A 21,674-nucleotide genomic window follows, 5' to 3' on the forward strand; every position below is an offset into this window, starting at 1 on the left:
CGCATTGGGCTTCCTGTAGGGAGCCTGCTTCTCCCTCTGCCTTTGTCTTTGCCTCTCTCTGTGTCTCTCATGAATAAATAAATGAATAAAATCTTTAATTTTTTAAAAAAATCCATATTAAATGATTCTATTTATAGACAATTCTAGAAAATGCAGACCAATCTATAGTGAAAAAGTTCAGACCAATACTTTCCTGAAGATGGAAGAGTGAGAACATCAGGAAGTTGGGATTAAAGAACAGCATGAGGGAGCATTTGAGGCGATGGATTTGCTCACTATATAGGTGCAATGGATTTTTACATATCTCAAGACCTAACTTGTATAATTTAAGTACATGTCATTTGTTGTAAGTTTATTGCATATCAATTATTCCTAGATAAATCTTTTAAAAGATGAAATAAAAGTAAACATACAACAATCTGACCAAACAAGTAAAATGGACAGTTTGCAGGATATTCTCATTTCTCAATCATTTGGATGAAGCAAGCGTTTCTCACTTGGACATCACATTCATTCTGATAATGCATAAATCTATACACAATGAGATTATCAGATGTGATAATTCATTTATAAATTCCCATCTGAAGGCACATTTTTACTTTTGAATGTTCCAAAGTAACTCCAGCTAGAAGTTTAATAGGATGCCCTTCAGATTTTCATTTTCAGGTATAGGTAGCAGTATGTGTTAAGCCCCCATTTATTATAATCTAATAATCCTTCTTCATCACTTCCAGACCAGTTTACCCACACCAATCAAAAGACCTCGGATTCCCTCTGGAGGCTGTAGTAGGAGAGACCTCAGCTCCCCACACTCTCTGACTCACAATCCTCATTTTTGGTTCATATTTTTTTAAAGATTTTATTTATTTATTAATGAGAGACACAGAGAGAGAGAGGCAGAGGGAAAAGCAGGCTCCATGCAGGGAGCCCGATGTGGGACTCGATCTCGGGATCCCGGGATCACTCCCTGAGCCAAAGGCAGATGCTCAACTGCTGAGCCACCCAGGTGTCCCTTGATTCATACTATTTTGATCAGCACTGATTCCGAAGAGACTATATTTCACTTTTGTGTCATTATCAGATTTCACATTCATTAGGAGTAAGGTGAATGAAGAAATCTGTTACTTTCTTTTCACCGAGTTGTTAGAGCAGCCTGACCACCTGATCTCACATTAGCATCCATAATCGCCTTAACTGGCACTTGAATTACCTCCTACTTTTTGTACCACTGTTAACTACCCACCTAAACACATTTAATTTAAACACCTTGCCTTTGTATCATCCCTTTTTAAACTATTTCCAATTTTTTCTGAATAATTCGTATCTTCTTTCTGTCAAGCAGCCCCAATATGTGCTGGTAGCTCATTTATTCATGATTGTTTCTCTTATTTGGTCTTGTTTTTTAGCTACAACATAAAATAAGATGCTCAAAGAGGCAGTTTTTGGCATCGACCATGACTTCAGTTAAAGGGATAATTTAGCACCCTAATGCCATCACATACTCAATCCAAAGTAGCTTACCTTCTTAATATTTAGCAGACTCAGGAATGTTCCTTTTAATATATAAAGATGGGCTTGGGCAATCTCTTCTCACAGTAATCTCAACCTAACTCTCACCTTCAACCAGCTCATCAGATTGGAGATCTATCCCTCTATTTCTACAGGGTGTGATTAACTGGGGATGCTGAGTAAGCTCGAACTACACTTAGATCACTGTGTCTTGAGCTACAGAGGAAACTCTTAGGTCCCCATTGGATAATATACAGCTCTGCAATAGCTTTCCAAATTCTTTGTTGAGTTCTCTTCTGTCTAAATTACTTTTTTATTGATTTAGCAATGATTTCAAGTTTTGGGCCTACCACCTCTAAATCCCATTGATAAGGTTTTTCTAACTGTCAATGATAATAACATTTGATCACCTTCAAGCCATGTATGGCTCAGCAGCAATCCAGGTATCAGAGGTTCCTCTTCCTCCTGTTCTTTCTGTAAAGGAGGAAAAATAATTTTCCTCTACCTTTATAAGTTCATAGCTGAGATGCTTCTAATAAAAAAACAGATTAACGGACAGTTTACTAACACATATATCTCCTGTATACATGGGAGACATCCAGAGGAAAGGGAATAACTCCCTAAGGTAGCTTAGAATTAAATACCATCTTAATAAGGAAAAGGACAGGAAGATCTAGGCCTCTTAGGGAAGGGTAAGTGATTCTAAGAAAGACGAATGAATTCTTAAAATAATAGATGAAAGGTATGGTAGTTTGTGATAAAGTTTGTTGGGATACAGTATCAACTTCTAGTCTCTCCTTTTATAAGAATCAATCTTCTCTGGTTGATGAAATTCTTGGGGAAAAGATTTGCAAAGCTAAGTTCCTTTTGGAGGATCTGTATCTGAACAGATCGGGGGAGTTCAAAGAAAGCCTCTCCCCATATTTGCTGTTTTTCAAGTGCCTATAGCTCAAAACAATCAACTTACCAAAGTAGCAAACTCCTCTACAATCATATTTTGGGGTAGCATATTCTACTACCTTTTACTTCTCATCCTTTTTCATTAAAAAAAAAAAAATCCGAACATTTCTACATTACTGAATAGATTATACTAGTATTGATTGATTATACTATTATTCTGCTAAATATGCCAACTATATTAATTATATTGGTCTAGATAATTGAAAGGACTTACAAAAACAAAACATTTATCCATGAAACAGTTAAATGTAAACAAAAATACATAGCAAGAAAAAGCAAACAAACCTAAAGTAACATTCAGAAGGCCTTCAGAGTACTTTCTATCTCACAGGACATAGACAAGTCTTTATATTCTTCTTGTTTGCTAACTAAAACCATGCTGTTTGACCAAAATCAATAATACAAACATTGATAACATAAACTCAAATCTGCACATATCTAAAGACAAAGCTGAAAATCTGCTACATGTTAATCATTATTATATCATAAATCTTAGCATAGGAAAGCAATAACCATTAGCTAGTACATTCTATTGCTTTTTTGGTCAAGGTTTGGCACTGTTTCCAAGTATCCTTAGAGAAAAGCACCGGCCTGCACCAGGCCATCTGAGATTAATCTTGTACTTAGACAATTTTCTGGTAAACATGGCTTTTGCTGCAATCCACAAGCTTTGCAATTTTGCACTTTTACTTTCATGTTATTCAAAATACACCAAAAACCCACTCTAGCAACTTATTTGACACATAGGAAACTATTTCTTTGACATATAATTTATTTAGACATTTCTTAATTTTCACATATATAGGGACATTCTAGTCAATTGAATTTTTATTTTTGATTTGTAGATCAATTTTGTGCAAATTATAGAAAATACTATGACTGATTTCAATACATTAACATTTATTTAGACTTGTGGTTGTCCTAGAGATTAGCACACACACGTTTCAATTATCATTATCAATATTCAAATGACACTTTTATACTCTTTTTGTAAAATGTCAGAAAAGTATAACTTTCTGATTGCAATTTTACAAATGGTGCTAGAACAGTTAGACATCTACACAAATAATTAACTTTAATCCATAATTCACAAATATAAAATGTTTAATTTAATGGGTTATAAATGTAAATAAATTTTGAACTACACATTTTCTAGAAATAAACATATGAGAATATCCTTATAACCTAGGGTTAGGCAAAAATTTTTTTCAGATATAATACCAAAAGCACCATCCATAAAAAAACTTGTAAGTTGGCCTAAGTTTAAAGTAAAACGCGACTTATTGAAAGATACAGTTAAGAGAATAAAATGATTAGGAGATACCGACTAGGAGAAACTACGTGCAAATGATATATACATAAAAGAAGTTGCGTCTATAACGTTTATAAGAACACTCAAAACCATGTGATTAAAACTTCCAAATTAAAATGTGAAAGGGTTTTGAACAGACACTTCAACGATAAAGGTGTATTAATGGCACATCAGTTTTTTATTTTTTTTCACATCAGTTTTTTAAAAGATGATGAACTTATTTAATCATTAGAGAAATCCAAATCAAAGTCATAATAAGATACATCTGCATACCAATATATTAAAATGATTAAAATTAAAAAGACTTACCATACCAGGTGTTAATGAAGATACGGAGGAACTGGAATTCTTGTCCAATGATGACAAGAATGTAAGATGCTATAACCATTTGGGAAAACAATTTGACATTTTCATAAAAAGTTAATCACATTCCTATTCTACAAGCCAGTTTTTCTACTCCTAAATATTTATTCCAGATACATGAAAAAGCTTCCTAGAAAATCCTACACAGTAATGATCATGGTAGTTATAATAGCTCCAAAATACAAACAACCTAAGTGTCCATCAAAATGTGAATGAATAAAGAAATTATAATATACCACACAATAAAAATTCTATTTAGCAGTATAAGAGAATAACTACTAATGAACCAATAACAAAGATGGATCTCAAAATAATTATGCTAAATTAGAGATGCTAGACAAACAGTTCACATTTATGATTTCATACACATAAAAATCTATTAAGTACAAACTAATCAGAAATTAGATCACTGGCTTCCTATAAGCAGGTGCTGTCGGGAGGTAGTAGTGATTACAAAGAGACATTAGGAAACTTTGGTAGGGGAGGGCTGATAGATATATGTTTACTATCTTGATTATGTTGACATGTTTATGGGTTTATACCCATACCAAAGCTTAATTTGAACATTAAATTTGTGGAGTTTATAAGGAGAAAAAATGGAAAAAATAATTTGCTAAAGAAAGTAGAAAGTTGGGATCCCTGGGTGGCACAGCGGTTTGGTGCCTGCCTTTGGCCCAGGGCGCGATCCTGGAGACCCGGGATCGAATCCCACCTCGGGCTCCTGGTGCATGGAGCCTGCTTCTCCCTCTGCCTGTGTCTCTGCCTCTCTCTCTCACTGTGTGCCTATCATAAATAAATAAATAAAAAAAAAAGAAAGTAGAAAGTAAGAATAAAGAAACAAAGACAAACCACAAAAGTAGGCTGGTAGATTCAAGCAAAAATATATCTAATTACATTAAAAATAAGTAGACAAAACATTCAAATGTAAAGACAGATTTTTTCAGACTTAAAACCTAATAAATATTGCAACTATATGCTGTTTGCAGAGTTCACTTAATTAAAACATAATCAATTCAAAAGTAAAATCATGTAAAACTTTCAATATAAAAAAGCTAGTGTTACTACATCAATGTCACAAAAGGTATATATTTTTTAAAAGACTTATTTACTTTAGAGAGAGAGTGAACATGGGGTTCTAGACAGAGTGAGAGGGAGAGAAACTCAGGCAGACTCTGTGCTAAGCATGGATCCAAAGGTAAGCCTCAGTCTTTTTACCCTGAGATCATGACCTGAGATGAAATCAAGAGTTAGATGCATAACTGACTGAGCCACCTAGATACCCCACAAGGTATATTTTTAAGGTAAAAAAAAAATTATTTGGGATACAGATGAATTCATAATAAAAGAAAAGGCATGAAGCAACAAGAAGTAGCAATACTAATGTGTGTGAATCTGATAGCTCAGTTTCAATATACTTAAGGCAAAAAAAAAAATCACAAAATTCACATAACAAATGAACAAATCCACAACTATATTTGAGATCTTAGTAACTGATACTATCAGAAAATATTTGAAAAATATATTATTTTGATGAATTAAGAAACCTAATTAACCTCCTTGAGTTAAAAGGTATTTATAGAAGTCTTTCTTCAATAGCTGTATTGTCATTATTTGTACATATGGCATTTACCAAAGTGGCCATATGATATATTCTGAAAGGAGCTTCAAAATATTTCAAGCAGTTGAAGAAGTAAGAATTACATCCTTATACTCAGAAGAATTTAATTAACTATGAAGATCACAGGAATTTCTAAATGGTTTGCAATTGTAAAATATATTTCCAAATATATTAGGATCTAAGGAAATGGAAATTATGAAATAATTTGACAAAATTAAATTATGATAAATCATAGATTTTTAGATTTAGCTAAATCAATATTTAGCTGAAAATATATAGCTTTAAATGCATATATTAATAAAGACAAACATTTAAAATGATCTAAGTCTTTATCTCAAAAAGCTTTAGAAAGAAGATCAAATAAAGCCAAAAATAATAAATAAAATAATGCTGTTAAGAAGAGAACTCAATTAACCAAAAGCAGACACTCAATAGAAGGGAAAAAAAAATCAGAGCAAAAATTGCTTATTTAAAAGATTAACAAAATTGATTAAGCACCTATCATAATAGATACATACAAAAATAAAGAGAAATAACATGAATTACCAATAAAATGGGGGTATCGCTATGGAGACTATTGATATTTAAAAGATCACAAGAGGATATTACTGAAAAATATTATGGAATATGACAATATGAAATAGGAAAATTGCTTAAAAAGTACAATTTACCAAAAGTGACAAAGATGAAATATAAAATCTGGATAATTCTATGTTAATTAGTGAACTAAACTATCCACAAATAAAATTCCATCTTAAGTGACTGCACCAGTGACATTTGCCTAACATGTGGGGAAGAAGTTTATCAATCTTGGAAACCTCTTTCAGAAAATAGAGAACACTCCCCAGCTTGTTACGTGAGACCAACTATGATACTAACACCTGGCAAGGAGACAAGAAAGAAAATGAAAGACGAGTATGGCTCATAAATATTGATAGAAGAGTTCAGATCAAAATATTAATAACATAGGAAAAGAAGAATGTGAAAAGTGATTGAAGGAAAATAGAGGTTTGTTGGTTGCTGAGGTTTTTCTATATTCTATATTCCGTCCTTTTAACTTTCTTCCCAATATTTTTAATGGAATTTTATTCATTTATTTAACGTCAACTAGCATTCCTATACAAATAAGTGTCAAACTTAAATCTGTAGACTTATCCTATCCAGTGGAATAACTCAACATTTCAAAAGGCTTCAACAGTTATTCTTTGATCTTAACTTCAGGCTATTACATTTACCTATAATGTCCCCAAACCCCAACTCCATCACTTGAAAGTATTACAGTTTTTTCCAAGTCCATCTCAAACACCTCTCAGGGAAACTCTTCTGTGAGATTTCCCTCTATGATCTCTCACTGTGCTTACTTTGTAACCCCTTCTTAATATGTACCAATCCAGTTTGGGTTCAACTTCTCATCTGTCTTCTTTAAATAAATTTTAAGAAATTCCTCAAAATTTACTGATCTTTTATCCACTGTGTACTGAAATCAATGCTTTGGTCAAAACAAATGCCGAAAAGCACTTAACAAATCGCACTTGTAGTGCATCTAGGAACATGGCCCACCAACTTTCGACTTTGGGAATAAAAATTATATATCGCTGGGGTGCCTGGGTGGGTTAGTCGATTACGTATCTGACTCTTGGTTTTGGCTCAGGTCATCATCTCAGGGTTGTGCGATCAAGTCCATGTGGGGTTCTCTGCTGGTTTGTGTAGTCTGCTCAGGATTCTCTCTCTGCGTCTCCTATCTCCTCTGCCTCTCCACCCATTTGTGCACTCTCTCCTTTCTCTCTGTCAAATAAATAAATAAAACCTTTAAAATAAATTATACATCCTTTTGCTAATATCAATTGAGGAAGGAGAGTTAACAGGAGAAGGGACCAAGCTTCTAGAAGGAAAATCATGAGACTCACCTGGACAAAAACCATCCACTATCAGTACCAGCTTCTAAGGAGTACAAATCATTGGCCATCATCTGTCATGCACTGATCATCCATTTTCAATACTACTGGCTTGGATTCCGCATGTTCTTCTCAGTCTCAGTTCAGTCCCATTTGATGTAACTTGAATGAACATTCCTCCCCTGATAGGATAGGACAATTGTACGTAGATACCATAATGGAGTGTCAGAGCTAATAGGAATAGAGGGTCAAGCATTGGAAAAAAGGCAAGCTTCTCCAATGACAGACAAAACAACAAAATCTGTCGGTAACCCTGTACTTAGACAATTTAATACTGGCCTCTGTTAAATATCCTAGATCTAGTTTTTCCTTATAAATGAAGAATGTTTAGAGTTTAGAAAGCAAAGCAAATGCCATGTATTTTGTGATTGATACATTTCCCTCCTATTTCTCTACTAACACCTAAATCAATGCTTTTCCATTCTTGCATTATATAGACTGAAGACATGTTAATAACTTTCCTGATCTACAGTTATTCAAAATAAGAAGAGGAAACAGGGCAGCCTGGGTAGTTCAGCAGTTTAGCACCACCTTCGGCCCAGGGTGTGATCCTGGAGACCCGGGATCGAGTCCCATGAGGGGATCCCTGCATGGAGCCTGCTTCTCCCTCTGCCTGTGTCTCTGCCCCCGCCCCGCCCCCTCTCTCATGAGAAAATAAATAAATAAAATATTTTAAAAAAAGAAGAAACAGATATTCACTCTATCATATATGTTATTTGCTATACAGAGTTAGAATTAATTTATGCATTTATTGAGAGGTGAAGTGCCAGTTTTTCTTCAATGTCATTTCAAGCCCCACCCCAGCCAAATGGAAATGATGCTAACTATTTTGTAGTTGGTTTTCTTGTGTCCACTTCCAGGAACTTTTTCTCTAAGCTTTTGTTTTGCTAATTCCTTGCTAGTAGGAATTAGCAACCGTGTAAGTTTTTAGAATAAGTTTGACAGTTCTTCAGGGGGATTTTTTTCTAACATGTGTTATAAACTCATATTTAAATGAGTTTTTCTCCCAGATTTCCATGCTTTCATCTCCCAAATTCTTTTTTTTTTTTTCATTCATCTTTCTTTTTTTTTTTTAATTAATTTTTATTGGTGTTCAATTTACCAACATACAGAAAAACACCCAGTGCTCATCCCATCAAGTGTCCACCTCAGTGCCCGTCACCCCTTCCCCTCCAACACCCGCCCTCCTCCCCTTCCACCACCCCTAGTTCGTTTCCCCGAGTTAGGAGTCTTTATGTTCTGTCTCCCTTCCTGATATTTCCCAACATTTCTTCTCCCTTCCTTTATATTCCCTTTCACCATTATTCATATTCCCCAAATGAATGAGAACATACACTGTTTGTCCCTCTCCGATTGACTTATTTCACTCAGCATAATACCCTCCAGTTCCATCCACGTTGAAGCAAATGGTGGGTATTTGTCGTTTCTAATTGCTGAGTAATATTCCATTGTATACATAAACCACATCTTCTTTATCCATTCATCTTTCGATGGACACCGAGGCTCCTTCCACAGTTTGGCTATTGTGGCCATTGCTGATAGAAACATCGGGGTGCAGGTGTCCCGACGTTTCATTGCATCTGAATCTTTGGGGTAAATCCCCAACAGTGCAATTGCTGGGTCGTAGGGCAGGTCTATTTTTAACTCTTTGAGGAACCTCCACACAGTTTTCCAGGGTGGCTGCACCAGGTCACATTCCCACCAACAGTGTAAGAGGGTTCCCTTTTCTCCACATCCTCTCCAACATTTGTGGTTTCCTGCCTTGTTAATTTTCCCCATTCTCACTGGTGTGAGGTGGTATCTCATTGTGGTTTTGATTTGTATTTCCCTGATGGCAAGTGATGCAGAGCATTTTCTCATGTGCATGTTGGCCATGTCTATGTCTTCCTCTGTGAGATTTCTCTTCATGTCTTTTGCCCATTTCATGATTGGATTGTTTGTTTCTTTGGTGTTGAGTTTAATAAGTTCTTTATAGATTTTGGAAACTAGCCCTTTCCAAATTCTTCATTGTTATGTATGACTATACATTTATTCAATGTGCGCATTATCTATTTCCTCCACTACACTTCAGCATCTAGTTCAAGGGTATATTGGCAATAATAATAAAAATAATAGCAATAGTAATAATAATAAACCTTTGAGATTTGTTTATACTTTAATCTCCTGGATGTGGTCTTTGCATTGTGAAAACTATGTATGCACTCTGCATTGCATTAAGAAAAACTCTGGATATGTTAAGAGCTATACTTATGTCCTTATTAAAACCCTGACCTCAAAAGCATTATATCTGCACTACTTCAGTGACCTCTACCATATTCTTACCATCTACTCCGATGTGACTGTACCTTACACCTTGTTAACTCTAATTTGTACCATTTTCTTAATCTCGAAACCTGAAATATGAACCCAACTTCCTGTAGTCCTCTGAATCTCATCTTCAGTCTCATTGGTAAGCCCCTTCAAGTTCTAGGACTCGTTTCAGTCCTCTCACCTAGAATAGCACCCACCAAAGTGACCATATGCAATGTTCTTTCCAAAATAGTGTCAGCCAGTCAGGAAGCATTGCCCCTATCATCTTCAAATCCATAAAATGGACGATGAGAAAATTTATGAGAAAATACACTCACTCATATAACTAAGTTTCATGTTATGTCTCCTCAAATGGAATCTCCATCTCTTTTTATCACTTACTATTGGCTTCCTGAATCATCTCTTTTTTCATGCACAGTTTCAAAGCATTTTAGTATCCATTATGCAGTCTTCTCAGTCAATAGCAGCCTCATTTTTCACATCTCTCAGAAATTTGAGATAACAGTCCTCAATTTGCTTGACTCTTAACATATATGTTACATGATTTGTTATATTTTCTTTTTTTTTTTGATTTGTTATATTTTCATATATTTTGTATATATGACACTTATTCGTAGGTTAGCATGTTCCCTTTTCTTGTCAACTTTTTTTTTTTAAAGGTTTATTTATTTATTCTGAGAGAGAGAGAGAGACAGAGAGCACTGCTGGTGGGAGAAGATGCAAAAGAGAAGGAGAGAGAATCTCAAGCAGACTCCCTGCTGAGCATGGGGTCCTATGGGATGGGGGGCTTGATCTTATGACCCTGAAATCAAGAGCTGAGCTGAAATCAAGAGTGAGATGCCACCACTGAGGCACTCCTTTTCTTTCTTTCCCTTTTTAAAAGATGTTATTTATTTATTTATTTGATCGATAGAGTGAGTGGGAAGGAGAGGAACAGAGAATCTGAAGCAGACTCCATGCCAACTGCAGAAACTGACCTAGGACTTGCTCCCACCATCACAAGATCATGACTCCAGCAGAAACCAAGAACCTGATGCTCAACCTACTGAGCCACACAGGTACCCATAGGTGCCCGATTTCCCGGCCAATTCTAAACTATATATTTATCTGTTCTATTAATACTTTTTAGATGTATGTCCTGTAGGGCTAGGTGCTAAAAGTTATCCTTATTTCTCTATCTATACATTATTTTTCTTAATTTTAAAACAAGACAAAATACATTCTTTCAAATATGGGAATCTTTTTCACTCGTTCATCCCACTCTCTGTCCCTGTCTTTCATAGCTTGGGCTTTCTTGTTAGAAATCATGGAATAAGGGTCTAGAAGCATTTTGATTTTTTTGGAAGTCCTTGGCCCAATGTGGGGCTTGAACTGAAGACTCCAAGATCAAGAACCATATTCCCTATACCGACTGAGCAAGCCAGGTGCCCCAGCATTTTGATCTTTAATATTTTTTTTTTCTTATTGATGAGAAATTAGGATCTTAAAAGTTAAGGGATTAGCTCAATATCAAATTGCTAGTTATGGCCACAGTTGAGAATAATAGCCAGAATTTCAAAATATAAAATTCAAGTTCCTTTCTTTCATCAAATATTCCTTCTCTACCCACCATGTTATCTCTTGAAATTCAGGGGTCTTTTTGTACTTATGTTGCTCAGCCTAGGCTAGCTAAAAATATTTTATTTCTACTCCCTTTTCCAAACAATGAAATAATTTCCAGAGTCCTATAGATTGTACCAGGACATTGCCCATGCACTCCATTCCTTCTTTTTGTTGCTATTGCCAACTCAATAGTCCCTGACCTTATAAAATCTCACTTGTGTAATCATTATTCAAAGGCTATAAAAATAAGCTTGTAAGTGATTCCTAAGTTATATATTTTTACAGACTCCCGAGCCGAAGCCATGCTATGCACTGTGGTGAATTTACTTTTATTAAAGTGAACTCTATTCAAAGTATTCCCTTCCCTACTTAATAAGTAAAACACATTTAAATTTGCTACATCTTCCATCTATTGAGCACTTAACATATGTCAGGCCTGTGATGATAGAACTTAAAGCTCTGTCACTGAGGAATAATTGAAGATAAAGAGATATATTTTAAGAGATAATGAAGGATACACACTATATCACAAAATTAAAATTACTGGCATGTTGCATTTGAGTGGACAGTTGATGAACAAGTAGACCTCTATTGCCTCCGCATCACCCATGGGATTCAGCAATGACTCCTCATTGCAGGTCTTCAGGGAACACTACAGTAGGATACCAGTCTCCATTTTCAGACTTTTTTTTTTCTTTTTGCATTCTATGTTAAAGATATGTAAAAGTTAAAAAAGATATAACCAAATTCTGAAAAAAAGACAGCACTTATATTACAATCACAAAATACTGGAAAAGAAAACAATGATTTATATAAACAATGTGGCAGTGATAGCAGGGTTTGACCAAATGAAGGAGGATTATGCAATTGATGCAGTACCACTTGAAAAAGTACATGTCTCCTTAAGTGGTGGAAAGTCGTTCCAGTTTTATTGATTGATAAAAATGTTATGTATTTATTTGAGAGACAAAGTACAGGGGGGAGGAAGGGAAGAGGGAGAAGGAGGAGATGACTCCCCTCTGAGCAGGGAGCCAGAGTTGAGGCTCAATCCTAGAACCATGAGATCATGACCTGATTGGAAGGCAGACACTTAACTGACTGAGCCACTCAAGTGCCTCACTGGAGTTTTATTTCTTTTATTATTTTAAAAAAGATTTTGTTTATGTATTCATGAGAGACACAGAGAGAGAGGCAGAGACAGACCGAGGGAGAAACAAACAGACTCCCTGCAGGGAGCCTGATGTGGGACTCCATCCCAGGACCCTGGGATCAGGCCCTGAGCCAAAGTTAGATGTTCAACCCTGAGCCACTCAGGCACCCCCTCACTTGAATTTTAAGTAACATTCAACCAATGGCCAAAGAAGTTATTGAAAAGCAGGGCAGCAAGGATTATGGAGATGCAGTGATCAGCTATCAGAGGAAGGAATTGTTCCCTTACCTTCAGGGTCTGCAGTCCCAGGCAAAGGCAAAGATCTAGCTGCTCTTAACATCTCAATCTGTCGCTCCTGAAACATGATATGCTTCGCACAAGAAACAAAAACAAAGACAAAACCCAAAGTGGTTCTAAGAGAAGTTAAAATGAGACAAAAAGTCAAGGCTGAATCTTCATCAGTCTACCTCTAGCTGTGAAACTGATGGATGTTTTTATACCTCTCCAGGAGCAGATGCAATTGCTGTTTCAAAACAAAAACAAAACAAAACAAAACAAAAAAAAAGGAATGAGGCCAGGGAATTGTATGGCAAAATCATTTTTCCACAATAAATGGGGAAAGGATTATGTTAGGTAAGAATAATACAGTAAATACAGTGGATTTGTGAAAGAAAGGGAGCAGTTATGCCCATGGGAGCCCACAAGTGAGCTTGGCAACTGCTCCACAAACTGCAGCAGCCAGCAGAGGAAAAGCCATTTCCTAGTCCTGCTTCATTATGTAACTAATAGATCTTCTTTCCCCCCCAAGACCTGTTTCCCACCATTTATGGTAATGAGCAATCACAATCTCAATCTTCTAATGCTTTGAACACAGAGAGTTGCCACCTACTTGACCTGAGGTTTTAGTTATGAGGCCTGAAGCAGGTACAAAAGGTGGACATTGCAGGGAAACAAGAAAATGTAGTTAAAGCCTGGATTTAATAAAACAAGGAAGAAGAAATAAATAAAAAAAAAGAATGTTCTCTGAGAAGCATAAAACATGGTAGTACTAAAAATATGGATAGGCAGTTTAAACAACATGTGAAATGTTTTTGAGGTAAAACAAAACTAAAAAAAAAAAAAAAGAAGAAGAAGAAGAAAACTGACTTTCACTGCTTAATTCCTAGATTCTTCCATTGTTTCGAGTTCGGATGTTCAAATAAATAGTACAACCTGCTATAATGTTCATTAACCTAAAGGAGTTTGAAAAGGATAGAGCCAGGAACCTGGGATTTATGCTTCACCGAGGCCTGTTTTATTCGCGTACAAACCTGTGACGTCTAGCCATCACTGAGGATGGTCTTTGTGAGTAAATGGTATTATGTGACTTCTGCCTTAGAGAATTGAGGGAAAAGCAAATAGGCTTCTCTATATGTGTTGCTGTTTTCTAAAAACCCATTCAAAACAAATGTCTTCAATGATTAAGATTCTCTAACGATAATAATAAAACATACTTTTCAAATTGTTAATACGCATTAATATATATACAGTGCTTCGATTAGTGCCTGGTGTGTATTAGACACCTGACAAATAGTTGTCAAATTTAAATGAGGTTAAGTATCTGTGATGGCTGCTTCGGACAACTCAAAATTATTTAAAACGTGAACTGCATTGAGATTATAATTTAAAAATATATATTATTTATGTATATACATATACATACACGTAAGTGTGTGTGCATGTGTGTGTGTGTTTACAAGCTACACACTAAAATGAAGGAAAAACTATAGGAGAACAAGAGTAGATTCAGACAAATTCAGTAAGGATTCAGTGAAGAGTTGACATTGCATTTACAGGGAACATGAGATTTAGGAAATAAAATGACATTAGAAATGTAAATTGAAGACTGGGTTGGATTTCAGGATCCACATCATGGGAAATTCATTCCATACAGTAAGGACACTAAGCACATAGGCTAAGGAATGGGGAAACTGGGAACTACATTGAAATCTGCAAAAAATACAATTTAGAAAAGCCAAGAGTTAATGATAATGAAAAGGTGTCAAAGAATCTTAGTTATTTAGAGGTTAGGAAAATATCATATAGGATGTTTATTCTAGGAAAGCAGTTTGAAAATGATCTATGATGACACAACACATTGAATTTTTAGAGACCATGAGTTTTAGACTTTATTGTGATGAGGTATTTTAGACATTCTGTAGTAAGAAATAGAATGTGCTAGAAGTGAATGAAATGAATGCATACATGACCTCCAAACTGAGATTTATAATCTCAATCTCCAGTGGAACTTTATTATATTTTTACTTATGCACAGGGTACTGGCGTGTAGACTGTGTCCACTGCTATAATTACAGTGCCTAGAAGAACACTCTTAAATTCATATATAAAATGTAGAGGTAGGTTTAACATAAATGTTAATTTACTGAGAGAGACATGAAAAAAGAGAAACAAATGATAGAGGTTCTATGACTATTAAGGATTTCTTTTATTCTTTATTAGACTGTGAACTGCATGAGGAAAAGATTACAATTATTGTGTCTTCACATATTCTTCCCAGTTTGTAACAAAGTCTCTAACACACACTAGTACTAGAAAAATAGTTGTTGAACAAACACCTTTTAATTAATATGATTATACTCTGTAAGTTTCTTTTCAATTACTTAATAATTTGTCTTCGAAATCTTACATATATTTGTATTTATATACCTAGGCATAATCCAGATCTATATAATTTTTAATGGCAGAAAACTCCTCAGTTTTATAACATTATCAGAATTTCTTTTATAGATTCCTATTGCAGAGATGTTAGATAATTTTAACTATCATAAATATGTGATTTATATATCTAGATAAACAGCGATATGTTAATAGATTAGATAATCTTATATGCTTAAAGTAAATTTATGGCATGGTGTATGCAGATATAATCTTTTACATACATTATTAAATTAATTTTACAATAATTTTAATGATTACTATTTTAATAAATATTTTAATGAAATTAATTTAATCTTTAAATTAATTTTAATTTTAATATTATAATAAAATAAGAACTTTTCCTATATATCCAGAACTTTATGACTGGGTTTATTTTTCCATACTCTTGACTTCCTCAGGTATATAGTCATTTTCAGTCTTTACCAAACTGGTAGGTAAACAAAGCTTACCTATTTCTAAGTTAAGTTTGATGGTTGATATACTCAAATATATTTTATTGATATGTTTATTGAGGATTTCTTTTATTTTTGTATCAGATGTTTATGGCTTTTGCTCAATTTCCCATTGCTTCTTTTTGCTTTTCTTGATATATTTGTAAGCAAAATGTTTACATTAAATGTGAACACTTTAAGCCAAATTTAATGTAACATGAATAACTGTTTCTTCAGTGTAATATGGAAAGATTTTTTTTCTGGTTTTTCAATTGGCTGTGACTCTATATTTTTATATATAATTTTCTAGTTATAAGGGTCCAAACAATCCACATTCTCTTTTATATTTTCCCACCTTTATATATTATTCTTACACAAGGTTTTGCCATTATAAACAGAGGTTATTTTCACTCTTTAAATAGTTTTTATTTTTCCCCTTCAACACAGCATTTTCTCTTCACCGTATTCAAGCAGATAGGCTTTTCTGTGCCCAAACTTAAGAGATGTTGCAACACAAAAGATAGAATAAACGAGTCTTTCCCTGACTTTCATGATTAAGAAAACCCAGGCCATTAAAGTAACATAAAAGTCAAAGTCTTGAAAGAAACATCATAAACAAAGTAAGTTTTTTCCCACCCTTCCAACAAAAGAGGATAATCTCTGCTTTGAAGGTTTGCAGGATTGATAGAAGAAATAATGCAAGTTTAGGGAAAGAACTCTATACATTCTATTGTATGCCTGGAGTTTGACAAACATTCCTAACTACTTTGGAGAATCAGATCTGAATGCAGAAAAACTATATGAAAGATTATCCAAGTAGAGTCTAAGGAAAGTTGGGATAAACTAAAAAATGATCTGATGCCCGATATATATATAAGCAGGAAAAGCCTCAAAAAAATCTCACAGTCTGGTAAGTTTTATTCTCACCATTCATAGGGGCTGCATTGTGGGATCATTGTAGTGTATCATAAGGTAACATGAAAATAGAAGAAATGGTTTTCAGACCTGTAGTGTCATGAAACAAGACTGAAAAATCAAGTATGCAATCAACTTTGAGGAACCCTAACTCAGGACTAGGAGAGTGGTAGATGCTAAGTAGGAGCCTCTGTAATCATGTGACACCAAGAAAAAGACTTGAACTCCTTTGAAACTATGACATCACTCAAACACCATCCTCTACTCCAAACTTACAACATGGGAGAGGGACCTCAAATTGACTGAGATCATATTTCCAAGAAAACTGCAGATAAGAAGCTTGTAACAACAAACTGGTTTGTAATCAATTCCAGAGCTGCGTTTTTGACCTCGAGAGCAAAAATTTATCCTTACCATGCCCATAAAAGAAAATAAAACCATCAACTTTCTATTTTTCTGATACTTTTGCTAAATCTGCTTTTTTTTTTTTTTTAAATTTTATTTATTTATCATGAGAGAGAGGGAGAGAGGCAGAGACACAGGCAGAGAGAGAAGCAAGCTCCATGCAGGGAGCCTGACATGGGACTCGATCCCGGGACCCCAGGATCACACCCTGGGCCGAAGGCAGGCGCTTAAACTGCTGAGCCACCCAGGCTTCCCCTCAAATCTGCTTTTTAATTTATATAGTTGAATGTATCCATTTGAATTATTCTTGTGTAAGAGTGAAGGGAAAATCTAAATGTCATGGGGAAAGTTCATGAGTCCTAGTATATTCTCCCCAGTGCATGGATACTGCAAATATTTCAGTTTGCTCTCCCAGTTCTAATTGAGCCAGCGTGAGGAAGGAAATGTTGCATCAGAATGAAACTCTCAGTTTGTATTATCTCTGACGGTCAAGTTATAGTTTGTTAAATTACAGCTTAATATGGTACATTTCCCTACAAAAGTTGTTTTCCTTGCCTCTCCTTCTTCTTCTTCTTTTTTTTTTTTTTAAGATTTTTATTTATTCATTCATGAGAGACAGAGAGAGAGAGAGAGGCAGAGACACAGGCAGAGGGAGAAGCAGGCTCCACGCACGGGAGCCCGACATGGGATTCGATCCCGGGTCTCCAGGATCACGCCCTGGGCCAAAGGCAGGCGCCAAACCGCTGCGCCACCCAGGGATCCCCTACCTCTCCTTCTTCTAATAATTACTCTATCTCTAGTTCTTTATCCCCCAGGTTAGGGTAAGATGTTTATGAAAAAAATGTTCGATATGTGGCTACATGGTCTTTTCTGTAGTTCTGATGTTATTACTCATCCTCTGAGGTAGACAGGAATAGAAGTAGGTATTCCCAACAGTTCTAATACTCTTCCCAGAACTTCACTTCTTTTTCTTTTACAGGTCCACTGTGCTTTATCCACATTTCTTAAATCCATCCATATTTTAGGACTAATTTCTTGAGGTTAACTTATACGTGTATCTGATACAGACCTGGCTTTACATGAGGCTATTTATACTGTTTCGATTTTTCCTACAGTTACTATCCTAAATCCTAGTGGGGATGCTACACAATATATTGTACATGAAGGTAGGGCTTACTTATATTGGAAATATTCTGAATTTTGAAAGACAAGTGTATCAAGGGGTTTCAGAATGCAGACCTGCTATATTGGGCTGTATCATAGTGACCCCATCAGAATTGTTCCACTTATTGCCAACTAACATGCTTGCCTCTCGAAAAGGATTTATATGCTGATCTCTGCTCTTTTCCAAAGTGCTCAGAATCATACTGAATAAGTCATATATATTATAGTTGTGGTTATTTATATTTGCTTTGGTTCATTATGGTTGGTTATGGGGGAGAAGGTGGTTTTCAGGGAGGTCACATTTCTGACTATCTGTTCTGGCAACTTTCACGGAAAGTTCTTAGAACTGACTCCGAGAAAAAACTTTTCGAATAAAATATAAAGGGTGAATTGGGGGAGAACAAGACAACATAAAAATACCATTTAATGTTCCCCACAGTTAGTGAATCAAATCAAAGGGTGAATTCTACTTATACTCGAGGGCTCTGTATTTCAAAAGTAGATTTTTATTTATTTATTTTTTCCCTTGCTGTCAAACTTGAAATCCTGGCCTAAATGAATTGTCCTGTCATTTAGGTTTCTTTCTGCATAGAGCTCATTGTTGGGCCTGGGGATCCAATCTGTAGTCTGTGCTTGGATAACCAAGTGGAGCAAATAACCCAGATGTTTTATGAGATTTGAAATTAAATAACTATGTGAAATGTTTTTTTAGATAAATAATGATCTGCATTAGAGTAAATGATTTGAGTCCCCACCATGTGCTTTCAAATTCTATTTTATGCTCCTTTCAAGTAAAGATATGAAAAATGCTGTACTGAGATCTATAATGATCTTTAATATAGTTTTCTGGATAGTTTCAGTGATCCCTCTGAGGCACATTCTCTGCACTATCTTTGCCCAGACAGTAGGTTTGTTTCTCATTAGTTAGGAGACAAGAGTGTTTTTCATCACACGATGGAACTTTCATCTCAAAAAGACAAGCCAGGGAGTTGCACAGCTATAGGTTAACCCTGATGTTCATTAACAGTACCGGGTTTGTCAGGAGAGTAAATAGTGATCATACACTTCATAGTAGGCTCTGGGGAGGAATCTCTGTTTAGGAGAAGGTTGAAGTTGTTCGTTAATAGCACATCTGTCCAAAACAAATAACAAACCCTGAAGCAGAAAGCTATTGCTTTTAACTCACCTAAGCTCAAAGTCCAAGAATAAGAGCTTTGCTTTCTAAGAGCCTGATACAAAATTAAAGGTAAAGACCCCGTGAAATGTTTCAAATGGCTTCTCATGTGAGGGTAATTGGAATCCGTATTACTGGAACTCATAATTGTGTTAGATGTGAATTTACAGAATAGTTCACAAAATATATAATAATGCACTCCATGGTTATTTAATACATACATTTTGAATAAATCTTATATGATGAATAAAATTTAGAGATATAAGTGAGAAAATAATATGATTATATTTTCCAAGCCTCTGAGTATTTCATTTTTTTCTGGTAGAGTAACAAGGAGTAACAATTCATTAAAAAAAAAAAAAGTTTTACAACTTCAGATGAGGAGAAAATAGTTAGTTTGATAAAATGGAATTTCATTTACCTCTGAGTCGGTCAGAATTTCATGCAATGAGTTGAATCTCTCTCTCTTTCTTTTCTTTCCTGCTTTCACTTTCTTAAAGCCATACCTCAGCACTCATTACCTTACCTCGATATCCTATCATACTGCTTAAGGATTACTAAAAAAGAGCCATGTATTTTGATTACCTTTATACATTTTACCAAAATGTATACCAAATTTTGGTATATGTAATGTTTACCAAAAATCCCATTTCTCTTTTACATTTAGGAACACAAAAACTATCACTTCACTCTAGTGTCCATAGAATACCTATGCATGTTAGGCATGATTGTTTTTGCCATTTTTTTTTTCATATTCTCATGGGGTTTTTGGCATATTTCTGGTATAGTGTTTAACATGGAGTATAATAATTATTTCACTGTATTTGTGTCTAGCCTATGCATATCATGATTTCTGAGAAGGAACGAACCATGTCCCCATGTTTAATTCATTTTTTATTATAGCTATGAGTCTATGATGTGATACAAAAATGAAACCCAATACATTAGGATTACTGAAAGCTTTGAATTATTTTAGTAAAGTTTAAACCTGATATAATCTTGTGCATCAAATATCCGAATAAGCACTTAGTACCTATATAATCAAAAGTAAATTATATATGGCAGCATTTGCCAATTTTGTTTTAAATAAGTACTATAAGTGTACTCTTAAATGACATTTTAATTGCAAAAATACTAGTCTGCCCTTTGAATATTCAAATTATTTCCAACAAATTATATGCTATGATTCAGGATGATAATCCATGAGAAATTTCTTCCATTGTTCATTTGAAACAATTCTCTGTTATTTTCAGAGAAAATAATAGTAATAGTAATATCAACTAACAATGATAAAGGGCTTAACAGGAGCCATACACTATTCTAAGTGTCACTTATATATTTTTTAATTTAATCACTTTTTGTTGCTAGTGCTGATACCTGCTTCACAGACTGGGAACTATAATACAGAGGAGTCCAGGAATTAGACTAGATTTACAGTGACCAAAGGATCCAGACTTCAAAAATATCCATTTAGATGCCGGAGTTTTTCTTACCATTTGAACAATGCCTACTATTTGCCCTCCAGTTTGTGGATGAAGGTAATCATAAATCCCATAGGGGAAAAATAAAGTGTACTTATTAGTGATCACTAAGCAAATGCACATTCATGATTCAAAGTGAATGTGCTAAATACTCTATTTCTCTATGCAAGTGATTGTGAGATGAATAGCATGGTTTTATTTATATTTTAACGTCTAGGAAATTTTGGGCAGCCTGGGTGGCTCAGCGGTTTAGCACCGCCTTTGGCCCAGGTCGTGGTCCTGGAGAACTGGGATCGAGTCTCATGTCGGGCACCATGCATGGAGCCTGCTTCTCCCTCTGCCTGTGTCTCTGCCTCTCTCTGTATGTGTCTCTCATGAATAAATAAATGAAAATTTTAAAAATAATACAAAAAAATTTAAAAAAATGTCTAGGAAATTTTGATTTTATAATAATATGTGTATATGGATAACAGACATTATAAACAGAAAAAGATCTATGCCACTAAAATAACTTGGAAGAAAATACATTTTTAGGATTAGAGTTATTCAATATCCGAAATAAATTAGAAATAAAAGTATCCCTTCCATGGGAGTTTTGTGAATCTGA

This window comes from Vulpes lagopus, chromosome 6 (genome assembly GCF_018345385.1).
Source record: "Vulpes lagopus strain Blue_001 chromosome 6, ASM1834538v1, whole genome shotgun sequence".
Classification (NCBI taxonomy): domain Eukaryota; kingdom Metazoa; phylum Chordata; class Mammalia; order Carnivora; family Canidae; genus Vulpes; species Vulpes lagopus.